Source organism: Dromiciops gliroides, chromosome 1 (genome assembly GCF_019393635.1).
Source record: "Dromiciops gliroides isolate mDroGli1 chromosome 1, mDroGli1.pri, whole genome shotgun sequence".
Taxonomy (NCBI): Eukaryota; Metazoa; Chordata; class Mammalia; order Microbiotheria; family Microbiotheriidae; genus Dromiciops; species Dromiciops gliroides.
In genome coordinates, this window is record NC_057861.1 from 381545812 (window position 1) to 381570986 (window position 25175).

Consider the following 25175-nt stretch of genomic DNA (forward strand, 5'->3'; position numbering starts at 1 on the left):
CCCAAGGGAAATGCACTATGTTTGCCGGTACTCTGTATTCTGTAACATTATGAACCTGACCTAATGGATAGCTGAAAACACGGTTCTATTTTACTGGGAATTGTAATTGTTTAGTGAAGGGGTGAGGATGGGGGGAATACTCGATCATTTCTGATAATAGTATAAAGACGACAGCTCAATAGTACAAGGGGAAAAACATATGGACTCACACAAGTTCCGAGTATGTTGTAACCTTAAAAAAAAAATCCCTGCACATACTATGGCTGAGGGAGGATTACTGTGAGCTGATTGCTCTGGACTTCAAACACTGGGAGTCATTCTGTCATGAGGAGGGGGTGGGCGGGGAGGGGGGGTGAGAGAGGTTCTTTAACAAAGTCCTCCTCTCTCTGCACCCTCCCACTCCATTCACTTGCAAATCAATGTGTGCCCAGAAGAGCCTGCTTTCCCTAAGCCCCATCACCTTCCCATACTGAGTGCTGCAGTTTGAACAGGAAGCAGTGGGAACTGTGTAGGCTAACAGAGCAGCAGCAGCCCCAGGAGCAGAGGCGGCAGCAGTGGTAGCAGCGGCGACGGCGGCAGCAGCGAAAGCAGTGGGGGCAGTAGCAGCTGGAGCAGCGGCTGCAGCAGCAGCAGCAGCAGCAGCAGAAACCGGTAGCAGAATCTTTTCGTGTTTGTGACTAGGGGAAAGGGTTAAGGTGATCTCTTGTGTTGTTGGGGTGTTTTCTTTGCTCTTGTGGCTGTGGTTTCTGTCCTTGTTTTCCTTTTCATTGAATGGAAACCAATCCGCTAGAGGGTTCCTTCAGCTTCCGCTGCATGCATGCCAGAGTTAAAAGTGATGCTCCAAGAGTCAAACCCTTAGTTCCATGCCGGTAGCTTCGCCGGAGGTGGCGACACCAGGCAGCCCGTGGGAGCGGTGGGCTCACTCCCAGGCAGAGTGGCACTGCGGCCGCGGACTGGCCAGTGTGCTTCTCTAGGAGGCTGAGGGCTGGGTGCGTGCGGGTAAGGACTTCCTCCAGGCTCTAGACTGGTGTAGGGCAAATGTTGCGCTCGCTGCTTTCATCAGTAGCTCACTGGTCTCTGCTCTTTCTCCTATAGCTGCGGCTGACACTGGGTCATTTTGCAAAGTTGGCAGCTCTGTTGTGCGGGCAGCCGGCGCCCTTGGGAACAGAGGCACCGGGCTTGGGCACCTCTCTATACCGCCCAGGGTAGGGGCAAGGCTTTGGCAGGTGCAAATTTGCTCCTGGTCCTTTTGCACGTAACGAATGCTTTCTGAGCAGGAAAACTTTAGCTCCAAGCAGTCAGTAGATAGCTAGGGACAAGAAGAGAAGGAAGTCGGTTGCATCCACCTTTTGGACAGTGTCTTCTCGTGGACCTAGTGCAAGAGGGCTGAGTTTGAGAGGAAAGTCCCCCTATTATATAGAGTGAAGTTCTCTGCATATGGAACCTACAGTAGAGGGAAAAGTCAGTTGTGCGGTGGTTATGCAGCCCTGGAGCTGTTACTGAAGATGACAGATGAGACGCCAAGTCTTCTCTGTGTCAATGTGTTCTCGGGACAGGGAACGGAGCAAGTGTGTGTAGCTTTTGTAGGTATCTGACAGAAGAAAATCGGAATACTTGCACCTAGTCCCAAATGCATTAATTTCCAGGAATAAGTGATAGTAAGCTGGTAAGTAGGTTTATTTTGTGTTTCGTGTTTTGTTTTAGTGTATACATAGCTACAGTTACAGAAACGGATCTAATTTTGGATTTAGATATTCTTGTGTAAGGAGTTTTGTGACCTGGCGATAAGAGATGCTGTAAAGGGGGGGTTGGGGGAAAAGTGTTGTCATTGCTGCAATAAAATCCATATTTTATGGGGAGTTAAATGCAGTTCTTTGTAAGTGAAAGTATATGTTCAACTAAGAAACTCTAGGTGACATTCAAGGATCAAGAAGTTTAATGACCTGAATTATACCCAGAATACCCATACATCTGCTGGTGATATTTAAAGAATGAACCTTTGTCCGAGAATCTGATTATGATATTCATGCTACAGAGTTTTATTACAACTCTCAAAGTAAATTCTATGACCAGACTACTTAAGTAGCTATCTAAGGCTTCAGTTTTCATTTAGGGGTAAGGTGAAGGAAAGGGAGGAGTGTGAAAAAGAATATGTATATAAATCAAAAATAGGGTAGGAACAGTCTTGTACACATGTGACTGTGTCATGTATAGACATACACATTATGTTTATAATCTTTTCCAGTACTATAAAAGGGTTGCAAGTTTCACTCCATGCATTGGGAAAAGGAAAGAAGAAAAATGTAACTTTAAGATAGCATTTCCCTTGCATTAATAACATCAAAAACAATCTTCAAACCATAATAAGTAGTATCTGGGTCTGTTTTATTTTCTTTCCTTTTGGCAGGTTGGCTTTACCTAAAAAGGTTAGCATGGGAATCTAAGTGCCTCTACATACATGCATACATATATGTGTGTATATAGTTTATTCTTCCTGAATGCCTCGATCCAAAGTGTAAGAGTGTTCTTATCCCTGGGCATGCTGGCTTTGCTATTTTAAAGAAAATTAAGTCAACAAGTTACATTGTGAAGGGAGGATACATGGAATATAATCAATCAGATGTCTTCATTTTGTCATAAAGAGGGTGAAGTTTGTACTACAGGCGGGATTTTCAATGGAGAAATCCTTTTGCTCAGGAGTCTTAAAAAGAATCCAGCCGTGTACTAGAAAAAAAAAAAGCATTTACGTTTGTATCACTTTCTTTACACTTGTAGATTTTAACTAGTTGGGGGAGCATTTGGGGTGGGAGAGAGAGAAAAAAGGTACATAATACATGTTTCTACCTATTTTTATTTATTTTTGATATTTTTGGAGCAAAAGAAGAAACCTTTTTTTTTTTAAAGAAAACTCTAAGAGGCAGCAACATATTTTTCAAGGAAAATGGCAATGATTCAGTTCTACTGTAGTTTTCTGCAATTATCTTTTGCAGCCATTATAAGGAATTGGCATGTAAGAATCCCTGTAGGGACTTTGCAATCCCTCTAGATATTTAGTTTTTGCATTAATTCATTGCAGTTACATTTCTGGATTCTAACTCTGAAAAGATAAAATAGAAAAACAAAAATCATCATTTTCCATGTTGCTTACTATCAAAAATATACACCTTCTCTCATCCACCCACCACTTCCATCAGCTCTGAAAGTATAAACTTACTCTTAGAGGCAATATTCCCTTTAAGGAGAAAATATCTTTTGAAAATATTGTTTCAGATATATTTGAAATAGCGAGGATTGAAAGCATAGTAACAGACCAAAGCCCAGTGCCAGATAGTATGTCCTCTTTGCTAGAAATGTTTCAACTAGTATGTTGTACTTGACAAAAAGTTCTGATTTTCAAATTGAGCAATAGTATGGTTAACTTGGATGGAAAATGGCCAAGTGTTTTCATGAGGGGCACCTTCCCTTCCTTAAGACATGAAAGGTGTGGAGCCCGCTCCTGGGTCCTAGTTGCTCTGCAGTCATTTGTTTCCTCCTCATCGGATAGATGTAGTGGTTTTCTTTTAATTATAGAAACTTTTTTGGGTGGAAGGGACCTCTAGTGGGTCATCCTGTGCATTTCTCTCAGCATTACAGTTGCAGGAGGGCTTTTGCTGTCTGAAGTTTTGAAAACATAGCATCAGCTTCTCTATTTAAAAAGGAAGGGGGGAAAATGCCTGTCCAGAATAGTCTGACTTGTATGTTTATAAAGTGGCCTATCATCTTTATTATTTCTGTAGATGTCTCCAATTGGAGAACCTCAAAGTGTTTATTTTGTTTTTCCATGTCTCTGGTTAAAGGTTTAAACACAATGAGACTTTCACATGTATTTAAATGAAATCAGTAGCTACATGTTCACGTTCATTGAAAACGATAAACTGAGATTTCATTTTTTTGGACCTTGCCAAGAATGTACTTCTTGTTGCACAACTCTTATATCCTCATTAATAATTAAGTCTGATTTACATTTTTTTAAAAATCCATTCCCTGTGGTACAATGACATTACTGTTATGATTCAAGAAGGATAATATAAAGACCATGGCTCTGAGAAAAGTTGTGGGAACATAATTACCCTTTCAGAAATGTATAGAACTTCTCCACTTCTGCTGATTTAGTGGCTTCTGATTTAAAGAAATACCCATTCATATAAGTATTTGTTAAAAAGAGACCAATAGACTTTTAGATGTGCATGTCACCAGTGGGGATTGTCTGTTTTGGTACATAGTTTTGCTTTATTGTGATGCTTTTTGGGTACCCAAATCTTTTAAAAAGCATTCCCTGGCACTTGGAGTTAGATAAGTTCTATGTGGTGAATCAGTCTCTTCTGCTGATACTATGCAGGGCTCGACTTCCAATTTAAAAATCTGTTCTAAAGTTTGAAATGTGTTCCAAATGAGATAACATCCGGCAGAAGCTAGTTACCTCATGTTCCTTGCTTAGTCATGGCAGCCCATTATTTGGGGTCTGTAAGAATTAGGGTCTGGCTTATAAAAATGGAAAAAAATGACTCAGTCTGAATTGCATTTCTTAATGGTGTTTCAGCTTAGCCAGTGTCTACTGAGCCTACCTTATTTGCTTCACAAAAAGGTGGAAAAAAAGCAGATAATCAAACCCTTTCTGGCTTAAAAATTGTGAATAAGCCATCATAAATATAAAGAATTGGAATATTGTGCTAACAATGGAGTTACTGAAAGAAGAGTATTAAAAAAACAAGGAATTATCTATCAATCTTATTTTTGTTACACAATTCTAATAATTTTGGAGAAAAGAAATATAAAAATATTGGGAGGGATGACTTTTATTTGAAGATTTTCGGAGAGGAGAGGAGTTAAGGTGCTTTCTTAAAATTTGGTATACAATATTTTGTTGGGTTTTCATTCTTCTGAAAACTAAATAGGCTACAGTATTTTAAAATGTCCATATCACTATGTTTCTGTCTCTTTATCCATCCCAGTTCTCCCTTACAGTAAGTTATGAAAGGACCTCCAAGACCTTCTGTGTCAGGCACCATCATTATTTCTTGAGGTGGATAGTTTTTATGACCCTTTAAGCAACCATGTAGGAAGGCGGAAAAGAATGACTGATCTTCCAACAGGGTAAAATGTACCCTTGGCCAATACCAAAAAATACATTAAGGATGAGTTCCTGAAGCCAAAGAATGGCAGAGAAATGATTCAATAAACTAAATACTTCAGGCAAAAAACCTAACTTGACTTGAACTACCTAGGAATTTATCTGAAGAACTCACAAAGACAATTTAATGAAGTGGTAATGCCCTTTTGTGACACAAGCAATTTTTAGACCATAACAAGTGTACAACAGATCCTGGATACTTTTATCCCTCTATATTTAGATGTCATTTCAGTTAGCTTAACCTATTTACTCTCTTTCCACTGATTTTGTGGTACCTGTTTCTGGATTTATCATTCCATCTTGATGAGACTTATAAGCAGAAGAGTTTATAACTAGTATGTTACTATTAAATTTTATTTGCAGTATTGATAAAGCAGCATGTGCCTCAGTCTCCTCCTAATGATACATGGAACTCTTGTCAAAGAGTACAACCTATGAATGAAATAACACATGGCCTTCTTCTATGGAGGGTTTTGAATTATCTTAACCTAAATGCTGTTCCTATAACAAAGTCAATTGGTTCACATGTCAACAGAAATTGAAAACCACAAAAGAAATATAGCTTAGTTGAGTTGTCCATGGATTAGTAAAAAGTGAGTGAAATGGAAAGAGGGAGAAAAATGTTCAAGGGCAAATTGAAAATAGAAACAGAGATTCAGATTTGACATTTTTCCATATGTGGAATTATTGTTTCCTATCATAAGAAATGCAGGTTCATATGCATGATTACCATGTAGCCCTTGTCTACCATGACATGCATATTTTAAGATGGTAGTCTCTGCCTGAAGGGGACTCACTGTGTGTTTCAAGGAATTAGAAGTGGAATGAAATCTTTGCATTCAGGGATCAGCTCACAGATTGGCTCCCAAGAAGGTGATTTGAATTCTTATCAGAAAGCAAATATTGCAGTTAGTTCCAAAATGTAGAGCCTTGGATAGAGTTCCCCTACTTAACTGTTTAAAAAAGATTAACTTATTCATAATAATTAACAGTCATGAATGTTATCAACACAAGTCTAAAATAATTTGCTCACCATTGTTTGCCACTATCTTCCTTTCCACACCAAAGTAAACTAAAGAGACCCATCTTCTAAAGAGGCTCATCTTCTTGGACAATAGTGATAAACACAAATATGCCAACAGAAAACAGGGAAATCTACAAATAGTATACTGTGGTAAAATATGTTAGTAACAATATTTCAACTAATACTAAATATAGTGTTATGTGTTAGAGCAGCCTTAATGATAGATGGTGGCCAAAGAGGCCAGAGACTAAAAAAAATCAAGGATAAACTTAAGTCCTTTAGATTTAAGGCATTGTTGGGGAACTCTGTGGAAGTGGTTAATATTAATGCTTGCCTGAGTCTAGCCACAGAAGGACCAATGGATGACCTGGGAGGATAAATGGGAATGCAGGAGGTTGAACTAATAACATTTTGTCAAGGAGGAGGCAGATTTTTGAGGCCAAGTAGACTTCTTACAGGTTTTTCAATTTTGAAAAATCTATTTTCAAGGCTTTGTTAGCAGAGGGAGTGTTGTGGACATCTGAGTGCTTTGTTTGGCCATAAAGGCAATTTCAGTGACCTAGGAATCCATCAAAAGATTTCAATTGCAAGAGAAAAATTTATGGAGGAGGGACAATGAATTTAAAGAAATTAAATAACTTTAGTTTCCCTCTGGATAGCTATGATTCTTATCCACCTGTGGGCATCTCAGGCTCACTGGATCCTTTCAAGACTTATCTCTGGGCTCTCTCAGTGTACTTTTTACCTGATGGTCATTATTAGGTAAAGTTTTATATTGTTTCTACCCTGATAAGTGAAAAGACATTTTTTTCTTTCATAACAACATCATGGTCATTTACTTAGTATGTAGTTGGCATCAAAGTTCAATATGTACATAAACTGCAATTCTTTCCATCATAAAGTATTATACCAAAACACACTAATATGTCACAGTGTTGAAAACAAAGTAAAATACCGGAACTGTGTTTTCCCTGTATTCACTTTGTGAGTGTCTCTGTGTGTATAACTTTTGTGTACTTATGTGGGGGGTGGGGGGCAGGGAGGGGGATTATCCTTCAAAAGACAGACATTCTTTGAGGGTAGGGCCTGTGTCATTTTTTTCTTGTTTCCTCAATACCTAACAGAGTACTTAACATATATAGTAGGAGAATAATAGATCTCCAAAGCCTTAAGAAGCTGCTTAGAATTAACAAATGCTTCTTGACTGATTGGTTGAAAACAAAGAAAAGTCATAAAACTATTTATTACCTAATGCTGATTTGGCAACTATTGCAGGTAAGGCACCTTCCTTTATGCTTCTCTGTCTTTCTAAAGGTTTCACTATTAAAATGATCATGTAGAAACCTCTCTATTCTCTAGATTCTGATTATGCATTTTTTTTTGAAATATATAGAGAATTCTGTATTTGGAAAGGAAATGAAGAGGTAAATTGTTTCAGTCTCTTTGTTTTATATTTTAAAAATAAACAGTGCTGGACTTGCCCAAAGTTTTCTGAGGAGTTTATCCATGTCTTTTTCTGTTCTTTTTCTTTTTTCCCTTTTTATTGCTAAAAATAGTTCATTGTTTTTATTAGTAATATTAGATTATGGAAACAAGAGTAATTAAAATGCAAGCTAGGAAACATAACTGAATTTCTAGCAATTATGTGTGTGTTGGGGGGCGGTAGGTAGGTGTGTTGTGTGTATGTATGAGTGTCTAACTGTTGCAGAAAGGGAAACTGTTGAAACTGAGAGCTAAAAGGAGGTTTGGGTTTTTCATCTGTGATTTTCAGCTACAGTATCTTAAACTGGGTATATTTCAGTTACCCACCAAGTAGGAAAGAAAAGGAAGCTTCCTGTAATCTGTGGAAACTGCATATTTGTCTCTAATTTTTCAGGACCTTCATAGGATCATCCATCTAGAGTAAAAGGTGACCTTGGAGGTCAATTAGTTCAACCTCATCATTTTACATATGAGTAGACTTAGCATTAGAGAGACAAAGTAAATGATCCAGATCATACCAACTGTAAATAATAGAACTGAGATTGGAAACCAGGTCCTCTGACTAAATCCAAGTGGTGTTTTGTTTGTTTGTTTGTTTGTTTTTTGCTGTAGCATAAGAGTAGAGCTGTGGAGTAGTGGATGGAACACTAGACTGGAGTCAGGAAGATCTGCATTCAAATACAGCCTTAGACATGGACTGGTCATATGACCCTGGAAAAGTCACTTAACCTCTGTCTACCTCACTTTCCCTAGCTGTAAAATGGGTATAATGATAACACCTTTCTCCCAGGGTTGTTATGAGTATAAATTAAGATAGTATTTGTAAGGTACTTTGCAAAGCTTAAAGCCATACAGGTATTATTATTATTACTACTACTACTACTACTACTACTACTACTACTACTACTACTACTACTACTACTACTACTACTTTAAATAAAACCTTTCAATACCCTAATCTTTCATCAAACCAGATTCTAGATATTTGGAAAAGAAAATATGGTCACCTTATCTATATCTCTTTTATTACTAGAGCATAAGAACTCTAGACAAATAGCAAAAAAAAATGACCTAGTTATTGTTATTGTAGTTTTATTAAGGTGAATAATTTTCCATAGAAAAGTAATTGATCTTGGTGTTGGATTCTCTTTTTTGGACCTCAATAGAGTTAAGAATGACTATGCCTTTTAAGTCAGCAGACCAAAAACCACATTAGTCAAAAGCTGTTCACCTACTGTCCCCTTTATTATACCTCTTGTAAAGAGAAACTTGTACTTGTACATCAAGGAAAACCTTTTGACTATATCAGCAAGAATTCTGAAGTTATGCTGTGCCTAATTTTCTCCAAGTTCATATGACATTAATTTGAGTACCTGGTTGGTTGATGGATGTTCAGCAGCAGACGAGGAGGCCATATCTGATTACCTCAGCTCAGTTTTACCCATGTAGCAGAAAGGGGCATCCTTAACTTGAAAAGAATATGATTTCTGCACTAGTTGAACAAGGCATTTCAAAGATGTCTGTTTCAATTCCTAAAAATGTCTTTCCATTTTATTTTTAAAAGGCTCACAATCCTGCTTTTTTTGTATATGTCAGTCAAAAAATAAAATGATCATCCATTTTGAGCTGTTTTTTGCAGGGCTTGTTTTGTTTAGTTTGGTTCATTAATCCACCGCCATACGTAACTTCTGCTGTGTTTGATTCTGAGCTTCCCTTAGCAACAGGTTCTCATTTCACTAGTCACCATCAAACGGTAAGATTCTGCTTATCACAAATTTAGAGTGCTACAATATAACCTATCCAGTAAATTACCATGCTGAATCCTAATTGAACAAAGTTGAGCAGCAGCATTTCCCAGTTATTGCTCTTATCTCACAACCACTCACTTAAGAGGAATTAGGATTTTTGTCAGGATATAGAAGAGAAGGGATTCAGTAAGGTAGGAAATATGATGAAAATCAATGCTACAGCTGGTTTCCTCTCTTCTTGACTCCCTCATTTGCCTTTTTCTCAGGAAGAGATCACTAAGGGGGTAGTCCTTGACAAAAAGAGCTGAAGAAATTACTTAATCTGTAGTGCCCTCTAGGAGAAGTCGGTCACAAGCCTGAAAATACAAAAATGTTTTGGAAGCACACAAAACGTGAAAAAACTTCTGCATTTAGAAAAAACAATGTGGTCATGTTCACGTTCAGGCCAACAGACTGGATTCCATCTTTGAAATGGATCAGAGAAAGTGACATGATGAGGATTCCCATTGAGTTCCTATTGTTCCTTTTTCCCATTTACTTGTGGGGTTGCATTCTCAGAATCTCCTGCTCAAGATTAACTGTTTAGCAACTTGTTTGCTTCCCCCCCCTCCCCGAAATACTCCAGTAAACTCATTTCCATTCAATTCAGCAAGAATCTATTAAGCACTTTTTGTGTCCCAGGCAGTGTGCAACACCTCAAAGGGTTGGCTAAAATTTTTGCTGATAGGCTCAGTGGCAGGATCTATATTGGTTATCAGGGGAAAAGAAAGGAGCTGACTTTCCCCTCAAAAAAGGTTGATAGCTACTTTAACAAAGTTAACACCTACATCAAGTGTACCCCAGCATCTTAGAGTAAGATTTTGATATAAAATAGAGATTTAGAGAGAATCATCGAAACAGACAAAAGGTAGGTTAATTAGGTAGCAATGAGCAAGAAACTTTTCATTGTACCCCCAAGAAGCTGATAGTGTTCATTTAGCATATGTATGTGCTCCCATTTATTATTTCATTAGAATAGGTTTTTTAATTGTTTGCATTCTGTGTGACAATCTGATTATCATGGCTGATGAGAAAAACCAATCACAGAACACTACAGCTCAACTGATGGCCCTTGATGATAATTAAGAAATATGCAGTAATATCCATGACATCATGAAGAAAGGTTTCAAAACACTGAAGATCGGTGCTGCATGTTAAACTGAACAGTCTGGATACTAATGAGAAGTTGTGGATGTACAAAACCTTAAAGAAATGCTTTGCTTGTCAAACAATTACTTCCCCATTCTGCTTAGCTGACTGACAAGTAACTGCTCCCTGGAATGATTTTCAGGAAGAATTTTTGGAAGGTTCATTATAGGAATTTCTGCACAATAAGAGTCTTTCGGGAATAAGTGTAAGTAATTTTATGGGACAGATAAATTCTACTGAAAATAAAGAGGTAACTTTATTATAACATAGCTCCTCTGTCACCAGAATGATTAGCTGAAAGCATTTGAGCTAGACACCATTATTCTAACAAGCTGATTTTCAAAAGATGCTATACCAGTTTTGGACAACAAGATAGTATCTTAGATAAACATTTCTCCAACTTTATTTTCTGTTCAAATCCATTCATTTCCAGTGAAAAATCTGGCTTGTTATATTCTTTATTCTAATAACATCATATTTAATAATTCAGAATCCTTTAAAAAGGGTCCTGTTTCAAAGGAGACCATATCAATGGTGCCCTGAAAGCCTGAGGGTATAAAGATGCTGTTGGGGATACCCAGTCCTCAGATTCCGGATACCAACTCTCTTCCTCCTTTAGGCAGATTTTTTATTAAACTCAGTATTAAACAATGTTGCCTGAAGCTTGATTAACAATTTATGTCTTCCTAAGAAGGATTAGCAGCAGTCTGTCATTTTGATTTTTTAATTCTAAATTTGCATCTGGAAATGGGGTAGGCCTCTAAGTTTACATTTTTCCAATAGATTTTGCTTTTCGGGATTCAAAAGTAAACTGCATGCTATTCTTTCTGGTGTGATTTTTCTTCTTTTCTAGTAGGGTTGCTATGCTTGCTAATGAATCTTGGCTAACTTTAAATAAAATGTAATTGCCTCTGCCTTTAAATGAATTTTCTGTCTTTCATTTGAGCTTTTATTTTCATTAAAACCATTTATAATGAAATTATTTGAGGAGCAAAAATCAGATGGGGTGAGCATATATGTAGATATATATTCAAATACATGGAAACAAATATATGAAGGGTTTTTTACCTTTCTTTGTGCCATAACATCAGTGGCAGTCTGATAAAGCCTCTGGACAGCTTCTCAGAATAATACAAATGTATAAGATTGTAAAGGAAAATAATTATACTTAAATATAGATGTAATTTATTTTCTCATCCATGTTCATAGACCCCTTGAAGTCTTTCTACAGATTCTAGTTTAGGAACCCCCTCCCCCACACACAGGTATTGTATATATGTGTGTGTGTGTGTGTGTGTGTGTGTGTGTATACACATATATATGTATATGCAGATCTAGATGCAAGATGTCAAAAATCTTAGTGTAGTTTCAAGTTTTAATTGTTTGAAACTACCTTAAGACTTTTGGGAAACCCTGTAGATAGACAGGTAGATAGATAGTTAGATATGTTTATGTGCATATGTCTGTGTTTATATAGCATTTATATATAAATATAAACATATATAAAGCAGAGTAAGAATTTTAAATAAATACATATGTGTTTTGTTTATATGGGATTAAGTTTCAAAAGTAGGCAAGGGCAGCTCTCAGAGTTCTGGCTTTGAACCTTGCCTCTATCATTTCAGAGCTGGAATTTGGACAAGTCATCAAGTTCTCAGATTCATTTATATAAACCTGGAATAATAATATTGGTACTACTTACTTCATAGGGTTGTTAGGAAGATCAAAGTAGATAATGTATGTGAAAGCCCTCTGTAACCATACAGAGCTATATAAAATGTGAGTTTCATTAATAAAGAAACTATAGCCTGTATTTTCATCCTTTGTATCTGTTTATATCTTTGTATTTCATGTCAAAAATATGACAAATTTCCTTCCTTTTTAAAGCATGGTGTATGTGAGGCCAGAGCAGCAGGTGTTTCCCCATATGGATCATTTAGCTTTGGGCAGAGAAAAAGACAGTCCCATGCATGGCCCCAAATTCACCCCAAGTTCTTGCTGTCTTGCATATGCTTAGTCTTGATCCCAAAGGGGATCAGTTAAAAAGTGGCTGGCTCAGGGCAAACCACTTCTGGACAGGGGGCAAACAAAAATGCATTTCCTGCTCATAATAGGCCAATATTATCACATTTATACACCAATGACAATAATATAGATTCTGGTTGACAAGACCCACTTTTTTTTCTACCAGTCTCATGTACTCCTTAGATGTACAAATCATCCTTTGACTTCACATTATAAAAGTGTTTTGTATAGTCCATTTCTATTCTTGCTCTGCATTTTTTAACCTTCTGGGCTTAAAAAAGAATCATCACACCGCTGAACACTGTAAATGAGTTAGTCCACATATCAACTTACTCTCTTCTAGCGTTGCTGGTACTTGACCAACCCTCCATTATTCTTCTTTGACTTGCTGCACAGCAGTTTTACACAGATTATAACCAGCAAACTTTGTTGCTGCAAGCATTACTTCTGTACAGGAAGGCTGACTGCATTTTAGGATCTCAAATGGTTCCTGATGTTATCTAGACATTAAATGTTAATTATGGCATTAAGAACACTCTGATTTAAACCAGCTGTCATTAAGCTGGTTGAATGGTCTTTAGTAAGTCCAAGTCTTTTAGCCCCAGTGATATGATAACAACCTTTAGTTAAGTTAGAGTACAAAGCTGCATTGACACTGTAACACTAATTACCTAGAGGAGGCACGATATGCCTGGACCTCTGCAGTACTCATACCTAGCAGAATTGAGGGTGGGACTTCAGAACCTTTAGAATCTGCTTGGGATGAAGCTTTAATGGGCCTTATAAGGGGAGCAGGATAAGATGGAGATGACTGGCACGAGTAGCCTGGCTAGGATGAGTGCCTAATGACAGTTAATTGAGGGGTGGTAAAGTTGAAAGAGAAGGGAACTTCTTCCTGAGCAGAATGATCCTGATTGTGTATCCTCTGAATTCAAGGCAGTTTGGTTGAGTAGAAGGGGCTCTATCCTTGAAATGAAAAGATTTGGGTTTGAGTATCCCACTTTCGAACTGTACGACCTTGAGTAAGTCACTAAGCATCAGTTTTCTCATCTAAACTGAGGATAATTATGAGATCACCTAATATGCAGAGGAAGAATATTGTAAATCATAAAGTATTGTGGAAATATGAACTATTATTAGTTATGGAGTAGCAATCAGGTGAGAGAGGATGTTATGGTGACTCTATTAACCAAATATAGAGATATTAGTGTATTTAAGGAAAACAAATTCCTAAAAGTAGAATTTTTTACTTAAAGGGGGCTTTCTAAATATTAGTCCGGCCTTTCATTTTATAGATGGGAAAAATGGAACCCAGAGATATCAAATGATTTCCCTAAGGTTGCCCAACTAGTTAGTGGTGCAACTGAAAGTATATAACCAAGATCTTCTCTTAGCCAGCTCAGCAGTCTTTCCATTTATAGTATATTGCCTCCCAAGAAGCAAGTAAATTATAGCGTTTGGCTCAGGAGGAATTTCTAAGCCGTCCTTTAAGAAACCAGACCTTGGAAATGGCAAGATAAGGCTTAGATGTCACCAGAAAAAGAGATTAAGCTGAAGACAACAGAGTAGATCTGACAGAGTAGACAGAAGGAAAACCAGAAGGTTACAAGAAATGACTAAGCCTAAGTCGGAGGGATGATCCACTAATGGGGCAAGATATTTTGAAGTAGTTCTATTAGATGGATCACAGTCAGCATAAGGCAATGTAGTTGACTTTTTTAGGAGCATCTACAGTATCCTAGAATAAGGATCAGAGTAGTCACCTGCTCAAATTGGATAGACAGTTTTGTTATGGAATCAATCAATATGCATTTATTAAATTCCTATTCATGTGCCAGGCACTGTGAGAGGTGCTGGAGATCCAAAGACAAAGCCAGAAAAAAATTTCTGCTTTTTGTCAGCCTGTGGACTGTTATGGATTTTTTCCTGTGGCCTTACATCTAAGTGTTGTTGTTTTTCTTTTCTTTTAATAAAACTATTCTTTGACATGTTGTGGCCAGGCTAATGTAAATAGAAGAATTGCTTCTAGCCAACCAGACTATCCAGTGGAAAGATTTTCTGTTGTGGGTTTTTTTTTTTTGGTAGAGATTCAAACTCTAATAGTGAGATGCAGTGAAATAAGATGAAATTTAGTAGAGACAAAAAGTAAAACCTTTCACTTGGGTTGAAAAAATCAGTTGTATAGAATGAAGGAGAGATGTCTACAAAGCTGTTTGGTAAGACAACAACAACAACAAAAAATCTAATGGATTGTAAACTCAATATAAGCCAGCAATGTGAATTGATAGTCAAAAGTTACTGTTACTTTATGTTGCATAAAGAGAAGTGTACACACACACACACACACACACACACACACAGAAGCGTACAGGAAACTAGGTGTCTCAGTGCACAGAGTGCCAGGGCTGGAGTCTGGAAGGCATCTCCCTGAGTTCAAATGCAGTCTCAGATGCTTAACTAGCTGTGTGACCCTGATCAAGTCCCTTAACCCTGTTTACCTCAATTTCTTCACCTGTAAAGAAAGGGCAACACACTCCAGTATCTTTGCCAAGAAAACCCCAAATGGGGTCCCAAAGAGACATACATGACTGAAAAACAACTTTATAACAATAACAAATAGGATCCATATCAAGGAAAATGGTAATTTTGCACTGTTCAAACTACATCTGGAGTGATGTATCCAGTTAGTAGATCTGCATTTTAGAAGAGGTATTGACAGGCTAGAGTGCAATTAGAAGAGAAAGACCAGGATACTGAAGCTCTGAGAAGAGAAGACTCTTCCTAAATATTCTTCCTAAATATGAGTGATGCTTTCAAACATTTCAAGGGTTATTAATATGGAAGAATAATTTTTCTGGTTTGTCCTGGAAAAAAGAACTAGAATGAATGGATAAAAGTTATAGGGATGAAAATTTTAGCTCAGTATAAGGAAAAACTGCCTAATCATTAATACTTCACAAAATAGGATGGGTTGCCTTGGTTGGGGGAAAGGAGGAGATGAGAGGGTGGGAAGGCAGGGTGAAATGAGTTACCATTAATTGGATGTCTTCAAAATAAAGGCTGGATGGCACCTTGTTAAGAATCATGTATATAGGAGCCATGATTCGGGAACCAAATGAATTATTTTCAAGATTCCTTTCAACTCAAAGCATCTGTACAGGTTCCTTAACTTTTTTGTGTCATGGACTCCTTTGGTAATAATGTATTTAAATCCACAAAAGAGGATGCATAGGATTATAAAGGAAGCCAATTATATTGAAATACAGTTATCAATTTTTTTTAAAGTTCATAGACTCAGGGTTAAGAAACTCAAAATGAAGACCATGAAGTTGCTAAAAGACAACCTAGATCTTTTGTCACAGGCATCTTAAGAATCAAAAGGGGTTTTGTAACTATGGGGAGCTCTGGGGGCTCTAAAAACAATGTGCCTCAGCTCAGTCTCTAGTGCATGCTGGTAAACTATCTAAAATTCTCCCTGTGGCTGTCCTTCACAGACTCAATGTCAGGGAATGAGGATGAGGAGCTTAATTTTAAGAGTCATAAAGTTAAGGATGCAGGGAGAATGGGGAATTATTGTAGGTTTGTAAGTTCAAAGATGTAAGGAGCTTTATAGCAAAAGTTTTGTCGATCATTGAGAATTTGGCACACACCAGTAGGTACTAGTTCATGCATCTATGGTTGGGAAAGCACTGTTCTAAAAAGACTTTGACTTTCCTTATTGCACTATTGATTTCTGTGTTAATTATTGTTGCTTTGGCCAGTGCATCCACTAAGTAGAAAGTGTTTATGGTTTCTTATTACACATTGACACTGCAAACTTTAGCAATGATTGGTGTAGGTTAGGGTGTGACCTGAGCTGTCCTTTGTGATATGCTATAATGACTACAAAGCATCCCGTTGTATCATATATCTTGTGTGAACACTTTCAGGACAAAATCAAGATTATCCAGAAAAATCTTGTTTGTACATAGTTTGTATGCTGTCTCCCCCATTAGATCATGATCTCTTGGGGATCACAGGCTATCTTTTGCCATTCTTTGTATCTTCAGCACTTAGCATAGTGGCTGGCTCAGAGTAGGCATTTAATAAATGTCTATTGACTAACTTAAATGCCAGTCCTTCCATGAATTCCCCCCACCTCGAACTTTCTGGTCATTAATAACCCTCTCTCCTAGATCCCTCAAACACAATAGTTTTTTAATTCTTAATGAACCCATCATCTAATATTGTACATCACAGTTACCTTTATTGATGTTTTTTTCACTCCCACCCTCACCTGACTCTTATGTTCTTTTGGGGGCAGAGACCAAGTGTTATCCAAACTTGGTATCTATACTAGCACAGTGCTCTGCACATAGTAGGAACTTAGCAAATGGGTCTTGTGTTCCATTTTATTGTATTGCATTATATTCTCATATATATATGAGAGGTTCTGATGAGGTTCTCTATACTTTTTTATGTAAAACAAGACATCTGTTAGCCTAATACTGTGTGATATAGATAACAGTAGCTTAATTGATTGAATAGGAAATTATTTCATTTTATGTAAACTGAGTGCTTAGGCTAGAGTACCTACATTTCTGGTAAAGTGACATACTGTTCACTAACTCTGTAATGGAAAAATCCAGACAAAAGGAAGAGTAAGAGAAGGTTCTCAGGTTATGACTATAGTTGTAGGATAACCAAGCCTAGAAGAAATAACTGAGTTGACTAGGGAAAGGAGACAAATGTCAAATATTGCTTGGAAAAGGTTCCAATGTTCTGAAAGGTCAGCAAAGTGAGATAGCCCAATGTAGGGCAGAGTGGGCTGGATTTCAAATCAGAGAACTTGAGTTCCAATTCTAGCTCTCTTACATAGTACATTGACTTTGGACAAGTAATTTGCTTGTTTCACTTAGTTTCCTAATTTATAAAATGAAGGGGGTGTAATAGGTGGTCTTTCATATCTATTCTAGCTGTAGATTTGTGCTCCTCTTTCATACTCTAAGTGGAAGTAAACTTTTGATTTAGCCTTTACATTAGTTTTGAGACCTGTTAGAAAAAAATTAGAATTTGTTTGGAAAACTGTTAGGAAAAAAAAGAAAGGGGTTTTTTGTTTTTGTTTTTGCAGGGCAATGAGGGTTAAGTGACTTGCCCAGGGTCACACAGCTAGTAAGTGTCAAGTGTCCAAAGCCAGATTTGAGCTCAGGTCCTCCTGAATCCAGGGCTGGTGCTTTATCCACTACGCCACCTAGCTGCCCCAAAAGAAAGTATTTTTAACTAGAGATATAAAAGTCAACCGGCTGGGAGGAGAGAAAATTTCATTTTTGCCATCATAGTTTCATGTAAAGAATAACCTTCATGGGGTCGAGATTTGCTACCTTATCCAGTTATCTGCATTGCTCTCTGTGGCCTGGCTCTAACCTCAACTTTTCTAGCTTTTTCCCAGAGTGTTTTCTTTAAAAAAAAATTTACCTTGAATTTAATCCTAAACATTGACTAAGACTTTTAAATAGTCTCCAGCAATTATTGGTTTAAAAAAATCCCAGTAGAATAATTTCCTGTTCGTTTTACAGCTAAAAATCCCCAGTGCTTCTTTTGGAAGGTATTCTCCTTTCTGTTTTAGGAAAAAGGAAACAATTCTTCACAGATGTACCATAATGCAAATTTTCTACCTTCACAGGATTGCAGTGAGGTAAATGATTGAAAATTGTCAAATATCTAGCACAGTGCTGATAATAAATGTTGAATGAGTAAAAGTCTATTGAAAAATCACTTTTTCCTCATTTCCTCCATTATCTGATTAACTTAGTAGGAAAAAGAAAGGTGTTTTTTAATTGTTTGCTTAGACCAGTCACACTCTAGAGGAATGACAGAATAGAATAGCTATTTTAAAAAAAATATGAACTCCTTTACAAGAAACCCTACCTCTGTGACTTCACCTCTTCACAGAAATGTTAATGTGACAGAGATGTCCTTTATGCCTAGCACTTTAGGGGCAAAGCCTGTAACTACAGAACCTTTCATATTTAAGAGATGGGTTTTCATTCTCAATTTTGAGGGAAAAAAGGAGGGCACTCATACATAGTTTCTTGTCATCTTCTTGCTTCTAAATATCAAGTGAGACTCCAAAGTCACTGTTATTTGACTTAGTAACCTCAATGATAAAATAAAAATAAACTACCTGGGGCCTTGGATCTTTTTCTTGCTCCCTAGAAACTTTTTAATTCCACAGATTGGGACTAAATACTGCAATCATTGTGATGTGGTGATGTTACTGGGGAGAAAAATAATGAAGTACCTTGTTCTGCTTTGGGCGTTGATATTTATTTTTTTCCTTTTTTTAGTTTGAACTTGATTGCAGTTGTATATAAGTACCAACACAGATTCCACTACTAGTGTGGAATGTGTAGTGTAGTCATAGAAATATATAATAGAAAACTTCCTAGGCACTGAGAAGTTAATTAACTTGCCTAGGGTCAGATAGCCAATATGTGTCAGACAAGTGTAAGATTTGAATTCAAGTCTTCATGATTCCGTGGCTGGCTCATTCTGCATTATACCACATTTCCTCATGTCATAATAGCTACAGTAACCTGTTTGTACTTCCTTCACAATGTGGAGAAACTTTCTGTTTGCCAAATGTGACTCAAATCCAGATTCTCCTCTTATCCCTGCAGCATTCTTCCAAAGAAATCCTGTAGACAAGTCACTGATCTCCAATCAATCCTATATGGGTGAAATGAGTTAGAAAACCAACTGTAGAATGGAGTGGGGACATCACTGAATCTATCAAGTAGCTATGTTGGTCATTACCAAATGGCTTACATGTCTTAAATTCTTTAAAGCTTTTAAGGCGCTTTTTGTACATCCCCTGTGAGACAGGTGGGGGATAAAGAGGGAAACCAGAGAGAGACAGAGAGACAGAGAGGGACAGAGTCCTGGATGAAGAAACTCCCACCCATGGTAGTCAGCATTTTCTCTGCAATTTATAGGCATAGTGATTTTCCTTCATGAATTTGAAGGGCTAGATGTAGTAGAACTTGCCTGGCCTCTCTGCTGCTAGAGAGGGTGAGGCTAATGGATTTCTTGAACTCACGAGTTCAGAAGTGCAGTGGGCTAAAGCCAATCAGGTATCCACACTAAGTTTGGGACCAATATGTTAAGTCCTTGGGGAAAGGGGAGTAGGAGAGAAAGAGAGAGACAGTGGCAGGGAGAGACAGAAAGAAACAGACAGAGAAAGAGAGAAGACACAGAAAGAGACATAGAGAGGAAAGAGAAACAAGAGAGAGACAGAAACAGCGACAGAGAAAGAAAGGAAGATACAGAAGTGACAGGGAGAGATATAGAGAGGAAAGAGAAACAGAAGAGAGAGACAGAGAAAGAAAGGAAGATACAGAAAGTGACAGAGGGAGAGACAGACAGAGAAGAGAGAAACAGAAAAACCGAGAGACAGAGAAGAGAGATGCCTAGGCTACTCAGAGATTAAGTGACTTTTCCATAGCAGTGAAATGTGAGATCATTTTCCCAAGGTCACACAACCAGTGTGTGTCAAGGGTGAGACTAAACCTTCAAGTCCCCATGGCTTCGATACCAGTTCTCCATCCAATACTCCACACTTCCTCTCTGAAATAGGCAGTATATTTTGGGATTTTTTTGTTTTTATTTTCTTCCACCTCCATTTTATATATAAGGAAGCAGAAGCTCAGAGGGGCTAAGTGATCCATGATAACAATGCAAGTAGCAAGAAAGCACATAATCAAATCTTTGAGAAATGAAAACATACAGAAAGTAACAGCTCCAACAGGTTCTATCATGAGGACAATGGGAACTGCTGCTGCCTGAAGGGCATGTATGTTTCGTTCTGTCTCCATGATTCCTTAAAAGTCTTCTTGGGATTTTTCCCTCCTATTGAATTTTCTGATTTTTCACAATTCCATCATAGAAAGACAACTTGAGTTCTTTTAAAGACTAGTGAAGGACTATGAATGATTTTTCTATGGGCCTATAGCCAGGCAAGTGATACAATCAATGATATAATTAATAATCATCATCATCCAAAAAGAATCAATCGCCAAGTATATGTGGAATATTTTATAAATCAAAAAAGTAGAAAAACTTTCATACTGTTCAAGTCAATGAGATTTCAAGTGGAGTAGTTTGGGGTTGTTGTTGTTTTAGTCAACTCAATTCACCAAACAGTCCTTGCCTACCTTTTGTGTGTAAGACACTGTACTAATTGCTACTGAAGAAGCAGGTTCCAAAGGTTGAAAAGAATACAGTATGAAAGGAAGGAAGAAACATCCACAAAAATAATTATAATGCAAATTGGAATATAATGAAATGCAGAGGAGAGGTCAAAGAAAGTGCATTTGAATCTTGAGAACATACCACTGTACCTGGCACATAGTAGATGCTGATTGATTGATTGATTGATTAGCAAGGGAAGGAAAGATCTCTTTTAGTTGAGTTGGATCAGGGAAGATACTGTGGAAGAGGTATCACTATAATGCCCGGAGTTTGAAGAAAGAGGATTTTAGCAGGAGGATATATTGGAACATTCAAACACGGTAGGATGGCATGTGCAAATGTACAGGGGAAGGAGAGAGCAGGACAAGTGTGGAACAAAGGAAAAACTATGTAAGGGGAGAAGAGTGAAAGAGCCCGAAGAGCTAGGTTGGAGTCAGGGAGGGAAGAATTAAGAAACAGCATCACTAGCTGCTAGACTCTCCAGCTGGAGGTCATCTCAGCTGGAGAGTAAAATCTTAAGCTGGTCCCACCTGCAAATCCTGTTGCTGCGTAGATAATCAGTGGGGTGCTAGATTGTGGAGGGTGGGCAGGTGAGAAAAGAAAATAGCAGATTGTTTGGTGGAAAAAGGGAGGCCCAGGCAGAGCAGTAAACTGCTGTTTAAACAGGTTTACACAAAATGTGATTATATTTCTTTTTAACAGCCTCTAAAAGTCTTTTTTAAAAGCCTTTTAGGAAGCTGTTTCCTCTTCCCAGTAGAACTGTCAATTGGCAGATGCCTCTGGGAAGTGAACCTGCTCTCTAAAAGACTCTTAAATAATGTTTGTTAAAAACTACAGCATCATCACTTAAAAGCGCTCCACTGAAGAGCTGCTAGCTCCACCACTTCTGTAAAACCCCCACACTGTCACTTCCACCCCTTTCTTCAGGCCTTCCTATGCTCTCTGCTAATACCAGTGATACATCACCATAATGATTAATTTCCACTTTGTCTTATAAACAAATGTTTTCTGAATCATTTCTAATGTGCAGTAGGACCATTCCAGCACAAGCCACAGGGCACAACATACGCAAAGTTGTGCATGCAGTTGTGTCTGGGACATCATATACAGCAGGTGTTCCCCTCATTCTAGTGTGGGCTGGTTCTTCACATGTTTCTACCCTTTACCCCTTGTAGCTTCAGTAAGTTTCTGGTACTGGCCACAAGAGTAACAGTCTCGTTTTAAGATGTCATGGTTCAGCAGAAGGCTTTCCAGGGAACAGGTTGTTTACTACTATTCCTAAGGCACATAAATTCTTCAAAAGGTAAGGGAAATAAGAGAGGAAGGGGGAACAGGGAGAAGAAGGACACTTCTTCCGCAACTTTGGAGATTTTAGAACCAAACTAAGCACACAGCACAAAATAGACGTAAAAAACAGTCCAACCATTTATAAACCATGGAACTTTCTGTAATGAAGTTCATCAGACCCTTTCCTCCTGCTCCCACCCCACGGGGTGAGGGCTGAAGGGGACTAACAACCATCAGTTTCTTCTTCACAATTCTCTGATTAAAATTGGCATCAGCAGGTATGAATGGGGCTGGCCAATCTATGGCCTTCAGTCATTTGAGATCTTAAGTTTTAGAAGGGCAGTGAAATGTGTTGCTGAGATGGATCTGGGCCACGTAGGTAATAAAGGTCCTCTATGAAACAAACAAACAAAACCTGCCCAATCTAATCTATGAGTTCAAGTTAGCAGGGCCCCACGTAGTTGGGTTGGGTTCTAAAAAGAAATGGGGAGCAGTGGGATGGGGAATCAGCCACTGGGAAGAACTAAGTTGAAACTGTTGGCTCCTTTACTAAGTATTTCTTCCCATTGATATCCACTAATGAATGTTATTCTGACACTAATAACAGTCTTTAGGGTTGAGCCTTAAAATTTTGGGATTTAAAAAAGTAATGCTTTATTATGCACTCCCCTTTTTTGTGATTTTGGTCTCTGGGAAGTTTTAGAACTCAGTTTATGGAGCCCAGTGCATGCATCTTATTAATGAAATCCGTCAGAAGATGATATCCAAGATCTATGAGATTTTTAATGACAAATGATTAGCTTTCATTATGCCTCTCCTTTTCTTAGTTCATCTGAGAAATACTATAGAAACAGATTGGTGAACTGAGAACAAAACTATAGGATATACTATAGCAACAGAGATAATAGTAACAACTAGGTAGCACAGTGAATAGAGTGCTGAGGCTGCAGTTATGAATAACTCAGTTCAAGTCTAGCCTCAGACATTTGGTGAGTGATCCTGAGCAAATTACTTAACCTCTTTGCCTCAGTTTCTTCATCTATAAAATAGGAAAAATAATAGTACCTACCTTCCATAGTGGTTGTATGATAAAATGAGAAAATATTTGTTTTTGTTTGTTTTTGGGGTTTTTTTTGGCGGCACAGTGGAGGTTAAGTGACTTGCTCAGGGTCACACAGCTAGTAAATTTCAAGTGTCTGAGACCTCAGAACTCAGGTACTCCTGAATCCAGGGCTAGTGCTTTAACCAGTGCGCCATCTAGCTGCCCCCAAAATGAGAAAATATTTGTAAAGTGCTTTACAAACCTTAAAATGCTACATAAATGCTAGATATTATTTTGATTATTAGCTAAATGATTGATTACATTATCTCATTTTGATCCTCACAAACATCCTATAATTGAGAACAATTTACAAATTGATTATAGTAGTTTAAAAGAAAACAACATTTAAAGACATTAGAACTCTGCTCAATGCTGTGAGGAGTTCTGACTTCCAAAGATTTGATGATGAAGCATGCCCCTCCCCCACACCTTAGCTAAGGGATGATAATTGATAGGTGCTAAGCCATGTATTGATTCATTTTGCTTAATCACCAGTTCTCTTATTCAAGGGAGGAGGGGAATCATTGAGAAGGGACAGAGAGGTTAGAAAAAGAGCATTTATAAAACATTAACCTTTAAAGAGAAAAAGAACAAGACTATGAGGTAGGTACTAGTATTAAGATCCTGAGTTTATAGATGAGGAAATGTCAGTACAGAAGAGTTAAAGGAACTGACTAATAAGCAAATACCAATCAATAAAAATTAATTAGGCACCTACTATGTGCCAGACATTTGTGCTAAAGCCTAACAATCAAGAATTCAAATTCAGTTTTTGGAAATCCAAACCAAATGCTCCTTTCATAATACCTGAGTTGCCCTACAAAGAGAAAGATAAAGAGTAGAGAAACAATTACAGTAATCAGAGGACTATTATGGTTTATCTTATTTTCAGAGTTTTCTTAAAATAAATGCTGGTGTAATTGTTAAAAGATTAACTACAAAATGAACTAATAAATAATAAACCCAGTAACATTAGATGCCACATTTGTGAGACAATAATAATATTATTCACCCATGCATCAACAGGATTTCTAAATTAAATACTTGAGCCTATTAGAACCAAATAAAAACATTTAATTCTCTGTATTTGCATGCCATTTCCATAAGACAAGAATAACTGAACCATAGACCCTTTAATCAATTGGGTACAGGGGAAAGTGTACTTGCTCCAGAATCAGAGGATTTGAGTTCAGTCTCAGCCCCTGCTTACTACTTCTGTGACCATGGGAAAGTCACTAGACCTCCCTAGACTTCAGTTTCCTTGGCTGTTTAAAAAAGTTTAGGGAGCTGGACTTGATATCCTCTTGAGGTATCTTTCAGCCTTAGTGCTCTGATCCTTTGAGGCTATAAATCACAGTTTATACAACTACTAAGAAGGGAGAAAACATTCACATGAACTAGATATAATACATCCAATCAATTCCATAAATTAAAAATCATTACAGGGGCAGCTAGATGGTGCAGTGGATAAAGTACCAGCCCTGGATTCAGAAGGACCAGAGTTCAAATCCGGCCTCAGACACTTGACACTTACTAACTGTGTAACCCTGGGCAAGTCACTTAACCCTCATTGCCCCGCAGGGGGTGAAAAATCATTATAAAACTTTGGAGATGTACTGTAGTGGAATATGTGTTAAAATCAAATATGGAGAAGAGCATAATTTGGTATGCAGAAGAGATATTGTTCTTTTCAGATCAATAGGTTTAAGGCATAGTTAGAATAAGAGCTAAAAATAGAAAAACTTAACAAGTACATTCATATTGAAAATTTCTAAAATAATTACATTGCATCATAAAGAAATGTCGATAAAAATATAAAATCACATTATAAATTTTTCACTTGAATAATATATTATTGGGGGGGCAATGAGGGTTAAATGACTTGCACAGGATCACACAACTAGTATGTGTCAAGTGTCG

General features: G+C 37.6%; 1 protein-coding gene across 1 annotated transcript in view; it reads left to right on the forward strand.

Moving 5' to 3' along the window:
• The first annotated feature begins 606 nt into the window (after positions 1-606).
• The window catches only part of CDH6 (cadherin 6), a 176218-nt gene continuing 151649 nt past the window's right edge, over positions 607-25175 (forward strand). Inside the window, exon 1 of the mRNA XM_043976765.1 lies at positions 607-695. The gene's annotated coding sequence lies outside the window, so the exon portion shown is untranslated. The remainder of the gene's footprint in view (positions 696-25175) is intronic.